Consider the following 13,890-nt stretch of genomic DNA (forward strand, 5'->3'; position numbering starts at 1 on the left):
AGAAGTACACAAAGAAAACCCCAGGTCAAGGCAATCCATGACTTTTTTGCCTTGGTCTTCACCAGCAAGTACTCCAGCCACACCACCTGCCCGTGGCAGGGGGGTTGGAACTAAATGATCTTTAAGGTCCCTTCCAACTCAAACCATTTGATGATTCTGTAGAATTACCTATGGATGGTATCCATCTGACAATCTTAAAAAACAAATATATAAAGCTACAGGACATACAAATCATCAATAAACTGGGGAAAAGAAAGAAAAGAAAATTCTTCACTAAAGTTTCAAGATACTTCACAATATTAAAAGATCAGAAAGAATTCAACTAACTATACAAACCACACTCAAATATTATGGAAACTTTGTTCAAAATCAAGTGTAACATGGAGAAGGGTTTTACACAGTACAGCATCTTTCTAAATGTGCATGCTCTTAAGTATAAATGCACATAATTTTTTATTATAAATCAATTTGAAGTGTGTACTAGTAGCTACTCAGCAGTTTAGGAAGAATGCTACTTATTAAATATAGGAGTGGAAGTAACTACCCTTTAAGACCTTGAAAAGAAAAGAAGTTTTGGACCTTTAAAGGAATCTAAATCTCTCCTCTTTCTATATAAAGAACTATTATAGGCAGAACATTTCAATAGGAACCTAAACTTTAGGAACAAGTGAGGTATCTAATTTAGGATTAAGTACTGGTTACCACCAATATGAAACAAAATCCCCACAGAGAATGTCTTTTTTGACAATGTATGTTCTAGTTCAGCTGATGGCTGTGAAGTGGTACTCATCCCACTTGTAAAGATTTGTCTGTTTTTAAGAAATCATGGACTCATAGACTCAATATTCCACATATGTTTCACTCTTACTGGATTATAGCACAAACATTTTCTGGAAAAGCTGCTGAATGATTATAAGGCTCTTAGCAGTAAACAAAAGAAGGTGTATAGAAGACTAAAAATATCTGAAAATCCAGTTAACATTGTTTTAACTGTAAACCATGCATAAATTTTATAAATTATTTCACAATATATTTGAGCATATCTAAATACATATTTTAGTGGACAACAGGCGATACAGACTTTTCCAATTCAGAAGAGTAAAAAACTATACCAGCTCTGTGAGTCATTTTTTCTTAGAGAACATGGCCTTTATGAAAAAATTTTAAAATTCACAGTTTCTCTTTTTAGGTAAGACCACATTGACTAAAATATTGTTAGCTCACAATTCTTATTCATAAGATTTAGAAAAATCAGTATGAACCCAAATTTTAAAACCTTCAGATCATGAGTAGTTTCAAAACTTTTACCAAGCTTTTCCCTTCTTGCTTCTTAACCTTAGCAAAGGCTTTAATACTCCCAGCAGTTTATGTTTGGAGAAATTGTTAGTATTTAGTTGTAATAGGTCTCTTAGAGATGTGGAATAAATGGAGAAGGTCAGGAAACTTAGAGGAAATTTAAAAAGCAGGCAAATATTGAGCAAGTTGGGGATGGTGAAGGGAAATGTTTTCAGTGTCTGACCAGCACCAGTTATAAAGTAATAAGAATGAAAATGTTAAAAGCTCAGCAAATGTTGTTAAATCTGCTCATAATGATGGAGTTTATTTCCCATTGTGCCAGATCAAATGGATTTGCTGTATTAGTCTCAACTATTGCAAAGCTCACTTCACCCATGGAGCAAATGGATGATGAGTCATTCTTTTTCTGAATAGAGCATTAAGTGCAGTCTCATCTTGCAATTATTTAATTTTCAAAATAAGTCATTCCAAAGCTGCATGAACTGCCTGATTTTTTTCTTTTTTTTTTTTTTTTAAGAGGATGAAATTTAGAGACAGCTTATACCATTGTTACCTATGCTTAAGCACTGCCCCAGTTTGATCAGTATTATATTGTTTTACCTAATTATTTCAAAAATTATTTTTATAATTAATTTTTTAAAACTATTTTTCTCTGTTCCTTTATTTGCAATTTTATTTTTCATCCTCGTGTACCTTATTTTAAACATAACTTGCTCATGATAATACAACAAAACATTAATATTTCAAATTCAGAATGGACAGCTATTGAGGAGCTTTGGAATCACTTCTCAGAACAGACTGGCCAAAATGACTACAGTATTTACAATGCTAATTGAATCCTTTCATATTTCCAAAATGTTTCTGATAAAGTCCACTAAAAAGAGAAAAATAAACAGATTGTCATAAATGCATGTAGTTTGTAAAATATCGAACTATTGGTGGGTTGGTTTTTTTGGGGGGGGGTTTGTTGGGCTTTTTTTTTTTTTTTGGCTTCCTTACCTGAATGACCCCTGGTTTTAATATTAGTGTTGTTATTCACAATGGACTTTGAAACAGGCACAAGGACATTGCGAAAAAAGTCCTCCAGTTTGGTAGACTCCTGTCCACCAGCACTGCCTTCCACTGACTCTAGGTGAAGGTCTAGTTTTGTGCTGGTCTTTAGAATTGAAGGCAGAGGAGTATTCTCTGCCATAAAAAAAAAGAAATAGACTTCTTTTTTATTATTATTTATTTATTTATTTCCTGAGGGCAGACTTAGACACTTTCTTTTGGGAACTTTAATCACCCTCAAAACAAAACATTGGTGCATCGCACTATATCAGATTGGTCATTTGATTTGTTTGCCAAGTAATTTAGAACGATTTCCATTCCATCCATCCTTTTCCTATTTCCATTATATACCATTCAATTTGTATTTCAGATGACTACGGTCAAGCTGTATGTCATCTTGACTAGTGACTTTTAAAAAGCATTCCATGTTTCTTCTAACTCTTTGCAGAATTACGAAGTCTTACTTTACTTTGCTTTTTTTTCTTTTTTTTTTTAAATAAATAACTGGAGTACTTATGGTTGGTTTCTGCACTGCTGCCTGTCTTCTATTGAACCAAACTGCTTCTTATCTTGTGTAAATCTATATTCAGAGACATTTATGAAGACAGCATGTGTAGCTGAGTGAAAGAGATTACTGAATGTTGAATGCATAATGGCAATATATCTTTGCGTCTACTTTTCAGTTCATTACTGCATATATATTTTTCTACCATAAACAGTAGCTTTTACATTTAATTACAAGAAAAAGCAAATAGGATGAGAGGCATAAAAAAGGTACAAGGAGGAGGTTTCTTAACAAACTTAGGTGCACAATCATAAGCTTGAAAGGGAACTAAATAATGTCCTGACAGTTACTCTTCATGAAAAGGTAGATGTTTTATCAAACAAGGCAATTATTCTCTCTAAAACACAGAGAACTCTCTCAGTTTATACTACCATTTTCCTGAGTCAGTAAACCATCTGATGGAAAAAATTTTTTTATACTGAGGTTATGTATTTCCAATGAATGCAAATGTGCATATGTTACCATAGTATCTGGTGTCACTTATACCTGAAAACAACCATTTGTTTAGAAGAAAAACTTCAGATAGCCCTGTAAAATACAAATGTTGAAAGAAAATGTGAGATTTTGCCTGCCACACTTGTTTCTGGTTTATAAAGTTCCTGGTTTAAGGCCAAAGAGTTGTGCTGGCTTAAATACAGTGTATTTACTGTAGGGAATATTTTGTAAGGTTGGAAGTAAGCAACTTCAAGAAAGACCAGATACCAACTATAGAATTTCTGCCTCAGCTTGCTTACCTTTGCTCCCTGCTCCTGCAAGGCGCACGGCTTTGGATATTAATCACATGGCTGCACCTGATTAAACAGAGAGAAAATCCTTTAACAGTAACAGGATTGGTTATCTGCATTTCTTAGTTAGGACTGTAGGCTATGTTCTGATTAGAAACCACATTATAATTTTTTACAAAATATTTTAATTGCTTACTTAAGAAAGAGATTTCCAATTGTTTAAATAATGGTTTGAGTTTGTTTTTTTTTTTCCCAGAAATAATACTTACTACAAAACCGAAAAGAAATACCATTTCTTTCTTACTCAAAAGACAATTCTGTGCTATACTCATCAAATTGTTGTTAGCTTTCTTAGGCAATTTCAAAGAAATTTCTGACTTGGAAAACAGTGGATTTTTTCAAATCTTCTTAACCTTATCAAGTTCCCTGTTCCTGTAAATTGATTTTATGTGGTTGCCTTCTGGCCTTTCACAAGAACTTTTTTTCTGGTTTGACACAAAAGGAAATGATGAGTAGCAATTGTAACTATCAATTAACTAGCTCTGACCTCATCTGTTCAGCAAAGTTCTTTGTAATTTTTCCACACTTCTATGGAGTCTTCTTGGTATTGCAGAAATTCAGGTTAACCAAACTAGATGGTGTGCAAAGTTGGTGGTTTACATCAGTAACTTGGCAGATGTTAGATTTGAAGTGTGATGTTGTCGGACTCATTTTAAAAAGCCCTATAAGATCACTGCATGTAAATGAAAGAAGAGAATTAGAGGCGTACATTCTGGGGTGAGAGAAGAGCTGTAACTCCTGTGATTTGTTTGCTACAGTTCCATATGAAACCTTCATGTGTACTGGTGTTCTTCTACTACGTGCCTGTACCTGCTAAAGGCTGCTCAGGGACTGGAGCTCCAGCTTTAGAAGGAATAAGCAATACCAGGGTGGGAGTAGAAAACAGACTTGACCAAAAATCCCTATATACAAGCTAGGGAAAAGGAAAATGAATAACAGCGCACCAAACAATAGGTGTCATCTTGGTTTTGTGGACCTTCCTTTGAATGCTTGACAGTTTATTTCTCTACAGTTGTTTGATTTGCTTTAGGCATAAGAAGAAATTATTTTAATTTAAGAACTGTGCTACCTGACCATGCTATTCTTTTGACTTATTCAGGTACTATTAGTCAAGTAAATTACTATATGAAGTTGATGCCCAATTTAAAAAAGGAATGCAATAACTGTGTTTATGCCAAAATAATTTATTACAGCATCAGATAAAACCAATTCAATTAAAAATAAAAAGGAATTATCTGGTGCCTCATGAGTCAAAACAGATAAACACAGGCTTGTAGTTAAAAAGATGCCAAAAACCCCCAAAACAACAAACCAATAATGCAGGCTATAAAATTACACTCCCCAGAAACTAAACCAGGTATTCTATGGGCATTCAGGTCCAGGCTGTGCACAAAGTAGTTTAAAAATACGTGTATTTTTCTTCGTAAGCTTTACCTTGGGTTCTGTTATTTTAATTTTTCTCCATGGGTCGCCTAGCAACATCGTATATGCTACCAAGACATAAGCATACGCAGGGTCCCTCATGTTCCTTGTATGCTTAAAGCTGTCACTGATAGATATTCAGTGGCTTTGAAGTCTGGGAAAGACTGCCCTGGGTCTGTCCTTCTAAATATATTTTTCTTTATTTTTCCACTGGGTGCCGCAGGCCCAAATTATTCATATGCTATTTACTGCACTTGTATTCAAATAGTTTTGTAAGACCTTTCCACCTGCCAATGCTTGCTGTAGCAGTGAGAGCTATCCTTATTAGCTGGCAGACATGCTTCTACTAAAGAGGGGGAAGCTAAGTACCTATGTGCTGTGAGTGACCTCAATATCATTTGAGAGTCCCCATTTTCTGAAAGCAAGCTGTAGCTTCAAGAATGCTCCTAATGTAGGTATCTATGTAGAAAATACTTTAAGAGTGGCACTGCAAACCTACTACCACAGAAATTTGATGGCTGACTGCTGCCAGCGCTGCAGTGCAGTTGAGAAGAATGACCCATTTCTGCACAAGCACAGGGTCTTTGAACTGAAGATTTTCATCCCACACAGCGGGGCTAGCCCCCCATACAGCTCTGTGACAGTCAGTTTCCTCATTGAAATTCTGGAGTCATGGCTGATCACACATTCAAGGTAAGAGTCTACCCTGCGAAGTGGAACTGCTTCACTCAGAAGTGTTATTGTTAGATCCTGTCAGAGAGCTAGCATTAACATGTCCTAAGATTCTTGTCAAGGCAAAAGCCAGCTTTTTCTGAACAATATTCTATTGGTGGAGGTGAATTAGAGCCTAAGATTAAAACATACTTCAGTCACAAAATCATCATAAGGAGATTATCTTATAGGTAAAAGAAAATTTTATTTAATCTGTAGGTAGGGAGACATTTTTAAGTGCCTGAATTCAAAACCAAGACAGTAGCTAAACTGTCTGCAAGGGATACTGTCAAAACATCAATTATTTTAGCTGTTAAGAAGAGGTTTTTCAAATATCTGGTAAGAACAAAGCACATTTCAAGTCTGAGTTGTAAGAGAGAAGCAAAGGCTGCACTGAATTTCTCACAATAAAGAATAACCCTACTGCTGGCTAAAAGGGCACATCTTTAACACAATCAAAATTTGCTTCCTAAAATACACAGCTTTGCAGTGGTTTGTACTTACATTTCAATCTGGCTTATACAGCTTGGTCTCCTGAGTCTGGAAAGCATCATTCAGTACATGCATACCCTCGTTTTGACCTGATACAGCTGCAGGCAGCATCAGGGGCAGACGACTAGACTCAGGAACTGTGAAGCAGTCACATATGCCATAGTCTAGTTATGGTTTATGAGTGTAGGCATTACAGCAAAGGTGAAAAAAGTTATGTATTTCTGGTTATTATTTTGTAAACTGCAGTCATTATTTTTTCATGTAAATGTGGCAAGGAGGACTGGCCTGATTTTCAAAAGCTAAAAATGTCACCTCAGAACCCTGCTTCTCTACAACATGGAAAATGTCCTCAGGACATTGGGAAATTTAATAGTAAGCTTTAGTTATACCTAATGTTGTAATACAGTAGAAATTCACCAGATTAGTTTGAGCAACATCACAATCCATCTAATTATAAAATGTATTTGTTTGGTTAGACTTGTGAGAAGTAACAAAAAAGATTCCTCAAATGAATAAACTTACTGAATCAATTTACAATATATGACAAATTAAGAAGATTACTTCAGTGTCTTACAAGTGTCTGCAAAACTAAGTAAAAATTAATGATAAACAAAAATATGCTCCCTCTGTGGTTTATTCTCATCCAGCTGCATCCAGCTATGAAAGGGGTATCAAACAAAACACTAATTAGTAATGAGTTCAAGACAGTTTCACAAAGTAACCCCCTGGCTTCCAGGATTTTTCGATACTGCCACAATTCAGGAAAGTGCTTGGAACTGCACAAACCCCGTGGCTGCTTAGGAGCAGGAGCCAGTCTTTTATGTTGGTTTGCTTTCCAACCACCATATTAACTGACTTGGTTCCACTTATGAAGTCCTTACTCATGAAAAATGTAGGTATATTGTTGAGACCTGAAGACTCTGCTGTGGAAATACAGATCAGACAATATGGAGAATAGAAAGTAGCTTCTGTAGAAGCAGATTGTGTTTTAACATTCTGGGATTCATTTCAACAGAAACTATAGATCTCAAAGACAGCTACCTGACTTTAAACTAGCTAATGCTATGTTACTTAATATTTAATGGAGAGAAATAAGAATGTATAAAAGTGGATTTGTCTAATTTATTTTTTTTGTCTTCATTGACTGCAAAGTGAGGTTCAGCTTATTATAATACATGTAGGCAACAGATTTTCAGGTACTACCTAAACTTGGATGGATACCAATCTCTGTGTCTAAATCCAGTAGAACTTCTTCAGTTCACATGTGATTCATATTGGCAGAAAGATCTTTTCAGGTCACTGTAAGCTACAGTTCAGATAACTTTAGGAAGAACTGAGGTTGGACACTGATGATTCAACTTAAGGACATTTTACAAACATATCTGAACCTGGGAACTTCAGCACACCTTACTCTTCTTCCTTCACAAATTGAACAAATAGAGATTTCGACTTACGACACAAAAAAGTAGTGCTAATAGATACAGCATCTCAAGGAGAACTATTCTGTGGTCCTGCTCTTGAAATTCACAGCCCTTTTATCTTTCTGGTTTACTGTTCCTTTAGAGTTTTAGAGAGAGATCACTTAAGAAATTCCAGTGATATTGATCCTATACCCACTTAGGTCTTTTACGTCTGGACTTTTGCGAAGCACAATATTGTCCTTTACATCAGTGATCCCAAAGCCCATATCAAGCGTTTTATTTTAAAAGTAGAGATATTTCTTTTATTATTATTTAATTTTCTTTCTTTTCTTCAACCTTTCATAGCATCGTTCTAATGTCAAATTCTGAAGCCAGACTAATCCTTAAAAATGTTGTTACACAGAGTAAACAACAGCCCATATTTGTTGTAGATACTGTGGTTCACTTGAGAAACAACAGAATTAAAGGTTTTACCCTACCTGGCTATCTCATGCACCTATTCACTAACTTCCTTTGTTTACTAGGTCTCCACTCTCCACCCCAGCATACAGATCATTGCTGGTCTAGGAAGCTCAGGCAGAAAGCTGTGCCAGTTTGTGTTGTGCTGCTGCTTGTGCTTCTTTGCCTTCTTCTTTCCTGTACCCCTTCTTCTTTCTGAGACCACTTCTTTTTGTGAATTCTTAATTTTCAACACCAGGTCTTCTTTTGTAATGCCAAGCCTCCAGTTTTCCCAGTCTAAGTGATTTATGAGCAGAAGCACAATGAATGGTCAGCCTCCTGACTGTTGGTTCTGTGTCATGTCTCTTTAATTGTAGGATTTAGGATGTGCCACTTTTGTCTAGTCCAGATATTATCAACATTTACAGCTAACCTGCACCAGTTGTAGCTAATAAATTGTGGGCTCTTAACAGTTAAAATACAAAATGTATATAACCATTTACAAAATCTGACATAGTAGCTAATGTACCAAAAACTTCTTTATAAAATGTCAGTGTATTTCTGAATTTTAGCTGTAATTTATTTTCACAGATTTTGAGAAATAACAGAAAGATTTTTCATTGCTCTTATATGTGATTATGTGGCATATTGCATATATAATACCACGAACTCTTCTTAGAGTTCTATCCCAACAGGAACAGAAAGAAATTAAAATTGTTTAGTCTTACAGTTCCAAGATGACCTAGTATTACACAACCAATAGTAAGATCACATTCTTATCATATGAATAGTGATCTTTTGATTAACTAAGAAACACTTTCCATTAAGAAACATTGAAGCCTTTTTGGGAGTGAGTTGTATACCTACATTATTTGTAGGAACTCTGACAAGGGAAAAGTTCTGGCGCCAGGAAAATATGCATAGCCGATGCCAGGAAATTATCTTCAGATTTGACTGGACAATAAACTACAGAAAATTGCTGTTTTCCTGTTGGGTTTTCCATTATTGCTTTTGGACTGGCAGCATACCAAAACCGCAGAGGATCTAAGCATGGAGCCCTCCTCCTGCTACAACCACATTAACATCCATTGCAGTGAGAAGTACTGGGAGCAAAATCTCAGCCCTTTGCTTCTTGGGTCAAAGTTAGTTTTAAGAAAAGAGGTACAGGGATGATTATAGAGATCTGGAAGGCATATCTAGAATGCCCTACTTGTAACCTCTTCACTCCTGAAGGCTAGGAGGGATGTGATGCAGACATAAATAAATGTAATCAGAAGAAAAGCATTAATTATAGCTTATTACATTTGACTACTTGCATGAATGAACACAGATCTTTCCCAACTTGGTTTTCATAAGGCATTTCATATTCAACTGCATTTTCCCAAGCTGTAATTCAATCTGTGCTTACTATTTTGTATTATGTCTAAAAGAATACAATTTGTTTGTGCCACCTTTTACAAAAGAGATACTTTTACAGAACCCTTTTCTAGTGAATGATTTATGTCAAATGCCAATCTTTTATCCCTACTTGTTAACACAGTTAATCTTGTATCTTCATTAGTAGCAGTTGAGTCAGTGAAAAGTGTGAAATCTGAATTGATGTTGCATAGGAAAGAGGGGGGAGTTATTACAGTTGCAGATGATAAAATCTATCATGGTTAATGTATTTGGTTTGTGGGTCCAGGTTTTGGTAGCAGGAGGGCTACAGTTTCTGTGAGAAGCTACAAGAGGTTTCCCCCATGTTTGATAGAGCCAATGCCAGCCAGCTGCAAGACGGACTGGCCACTGGCCAAGGATGAGCCCATCAGCAATGGTAGTAGTGCCTCTTGGATAACATAGTTAAGAAGGGGAAAAAACCCTGGACAACAGCAATTGCAGCCAACGAAAAGAGTGAAAAAATGTAAGAAAAAAATCTCTTCAGATACCCAGATCGGTGCAGAAGGAGGGCAGGAGGTGCTCCAGGTGCCAGAGAAGAGATTCCCCTGCAGCCCCTTGTGCAGCCCATGGTGAGGCAGCTGTGCCTCTGGAGCCCATTGAGGCCCATGGTGGAGCAGATCTCCACCTGTAGCCCATGGAGGACCCCACACCAGAACAGGGAGATGCCTGAAAGAGGCTGTGACCCCATGGGAAGCCTGCACTGGAGCAGGTTTGCTGCAGGACTTGTGACCCCATGGAAGGGAACCACACTGGAGCAGTTCATGAAGAACTGCATCCTGTGGGAAGAAGTCCATGGAGGACTGTCTCCCATGGGAGGGATCCTATGCTGAAGCAGAGGAAAGATGTGAGGAGTCCTCCCCTGAGGAAGAAGAAGCAGCAGAGGCAATGTGTGATGAACTGACCACAACCCCCATTCCGCATCCCCCTGCAATGGGGAGGATGTAGAAATTTTGTGAGTAAAGCTGAGCTCAGGAAGAAGCGAGGGTTGGGGGAAGGTGTATTAAAAATTGGTTTTATACCTCATTTGATTCTCATTTCTCTGATTTGATTGGTAATAAACTAAGCTAACTTCCCCAAGTTGAGTCTGGTTCGCCCATGATGATAATTGTTGAGTGATCTTATCCTATCCTTATCTCAAACCATGAGCCTTTCATTACTTTCTCTCTTCTGCCCAGCTGAGGAGGGCAGTGATACAGTGGCTTTGGTGGGCATCTGGTGTTCAGTCAGGGTTAACCCACCACACTTACTAGTTCTTACTCATCTGTGTTAGCACGTGCTGCTGAGATCTTATGTGTCATTTATTAATTAAAATTTTGTAAAATATCTATGGATAAAATATATTTTTCACAGAAAGGACATAGGAATACTTCTTACATTTTTTGTTATGTCATTATTTTTCTCTATAGTGTTTCATTGAGCCAGCTATAATAAGGCCAAACCAAGTAGTGATTAGCAGTAGCAGGCTTGGCAGGAAATGAAACATCTGGCCCAGCGGGGAAAAGAAGAGTGGCCTCTCCTTGACTGCTATTGATCCATTTCCATTGAGGTCAACATTTGGGAGCTTTCAAATATTCTAACAGTTTGTGTTTGTACATTTGTTCCAAATATGTTGTGACCTGAAACAATTACTGTAATTTAGTTTGTCCCCCACATAATTTTTAATTGCAAGGTACAGAGGTTTACTTCATACTGACCTTTTGCAAATTGAAGCCTACCTGTAGAGCAGTGGGGCAAATTAGTGAGTTGATATTTCACTGATTTGTATTTCCGAATTGATAGATTACAGACAGCTAAGTAATTTCCACTATTTACCTTCCCTATTTTTGTAAGGAGAAAGTGTCTAAAACGGCTACTGCACACTGAAATATCATTAATTTCCTTTTTAAAAAAGTTGTCAACATAGAAGCAGTTTTTATGAACCAGTTTCCGTAGACTGTTTTGAAGACCAGATGGAACATATAAAGAAATGGTCTTATTCCCAAGGTAAAAAGGTTTAATATTTTTTACTCATCTATTCCTTTAGAGAATCCAAAAGTTGTTGATGCCTACAGGATGAATTTCAGAAAATTAGCCAGTTTTTGTTTAGAATATCTAATGATAGGGAATCCACCAGTTATATTAATAGTGTGAATTGCTATCTTCATTTTATCTTTAATGGGCTGTTATTAACATTACGTTTTTTTTGTCTCCAAGTTATACTGTTTATCCATGTAATGTGGACAAACAATAGAGGAAAACAGCTGGCACCAATGCTCATAATTCAAGCTGATTCAAGTTTATACCAAGTGATAGGCAAATCTGAAACTGAGCGCAAGCTATATTGGGAAGGTACCATGCTGTGCTGCACTACAATTAAAGCCACTTTGTCAGAAAGAGAATGAAATTAAAAAATACAAATTAAAAGGTAGTATGATGGATTAAATTAGAAGATAATAAAGGAAGGATTTTTTTTTATTGGAATAAAAAAAAAAGTGATGGACATGCATACTATACGTTATAATTGTCTGTAATATTTAATATGGCTTATGTCTCCCATCTCCTATTCTAAAATATTTGAATTGTAGAGTAATTTAATACTATCTTACATGCAAATGAATGCATAGAGCTTTGTTAGAATGAAAGGGGTCACTAGGCTGAGGGTATGCCAGGAAGAACAGTGTCTAAAAATGATCATGTTAAAACTGCCCTTGGGGGAAACAGCTTGAACTCATTTTAAGCATCAGGGAAGACTGGGATGAAAAGAAAACCAAATCCCCTTCAGTGTCAAGATGGTGCATGCTTGGTCACATTGTAATTTCAAATGTGAATGTTGGAATGCCAAGTAGCTGGAGTAGTTCAGCTTCTTGTCTCAAGTATGTATGTACTGAGACAGGGACAAATATGGGGTATTAACTGTTAAACAGTTAGACAAATCTTGTTAACATGTCTGGGAAGCACTTGCAATATCAAACAAAAAGCCTATATGGAGATGCTGAGCCACTGGAAACTGTACTTGTGAAAAATAAAGGCATCTCTAACTGAATTGCATCCTGTAACTATGAAATATATGTATTCAGTTCTATGGAACCTAAGGTGTCAAATCAGGAAATGCATATTTGAGGACCTAAAAATGCACAGTTTTGATTTTTCTAATACTACATGCAAAGAAGTCTCTGCTGACATTCATGTATTTTTGACATGGAGAACTGCAACAGCACTTAACACATTAGTATACATAAGAGAAACCTCATATAAATCTGAATGCTATCTATTGCAAAACATTTACAAAATGTGCATTGGCTTGACTTTCATTGTTAAGCATGAAAATAGTATTGCAGCATCGGTGCATTTAATAATGAACTTTTTTCTTCTCATTCTGTGTTATGATGAGTCATTGTTTTGATGAAAACCTCAGCCAGAAAATTCAAGCACTCTCACCTAAATGTCAAGTTGCTGAGAATCCCTTACAAAGCAGGTCTTACTGGCTGTGATGAGCAATGCACACTGAGGATACTGAAAACCTCTGAGGGTTGTAGCCTGTGAGGAACAGACCAGATAGTTCCATTTTAATGTTATGCACTTTTTTCTTTAGGAAAATCTCATTATTAACTTCAGCTTGAAACAGAAGTTCTAACATAATACGGTCTTTAGTTGTTAACAGCTGTAGCTTGTATCGAATATACTGGATTCTTATTAGTCTTCATTTAATTGTTGTTTAACAAATGTTCTTTTTTCTTTAAAAGGCCATCAATACTATCAGTACTACAAGTCAATAATTATGCTGCAGGAGATGCGTAGCTTACTGTACATATAAATGCAGTGTATGTGCATATGTGTGTATATATTCATACACACACACATCCCCCTTGTTTGTTTAGGTTATTTAAGGAAAGCTTCCTCTCTTCAGTAATGCCTCATCTGATGTCTGAATATTTTTTTCTCTTTGTCATTATAGATGGTTTTTCTGCATGTGTTCAGTTCGCGTGCTTTCAGATCCTGCATCTTCAAGACAGGGAAGAGGATTTTGGAAGGGGATGAAATATATTGGATGTTCTGAAATGGCATAGGAAGATGGGATTAGTGGGTTCCTGCTGCTGATCTTACACATATAGGTGCAGCAAGGACTGCTGGCTTCCCTGTCCAGGTGCTGGTGGCACTAGAGGTTCCCCATGGAGGGTCTGTCAGTGTAAAGCCTGTCAGTCAGGCCCCATCCCAGTGCCCCATCCAGGAGCAGGGCAGCTGGGGGCACTGGGGCAGGCCCCTCTCTGGGAAGCTGGAGAGCAGGGTCGTGGGG

This window comes from Pezoporus wallicus, unplaced genomic scaffold (assembly GCF_028554395.1).
Source record: "Pezoporus wallicus isolate ANWC-B61680 ecotype Strahan unplaced genomic scaffold, APGP_CSIRO_Pwel_v1 contig_6428, whole genome shotgun sequence".
Classification (NCBI taxonomy): Eukaryota; Metazoa; Chordata; class Aves; order Psittaciformes; family Psittacidae; genus Pezoporus; species Pezoporus wallicus.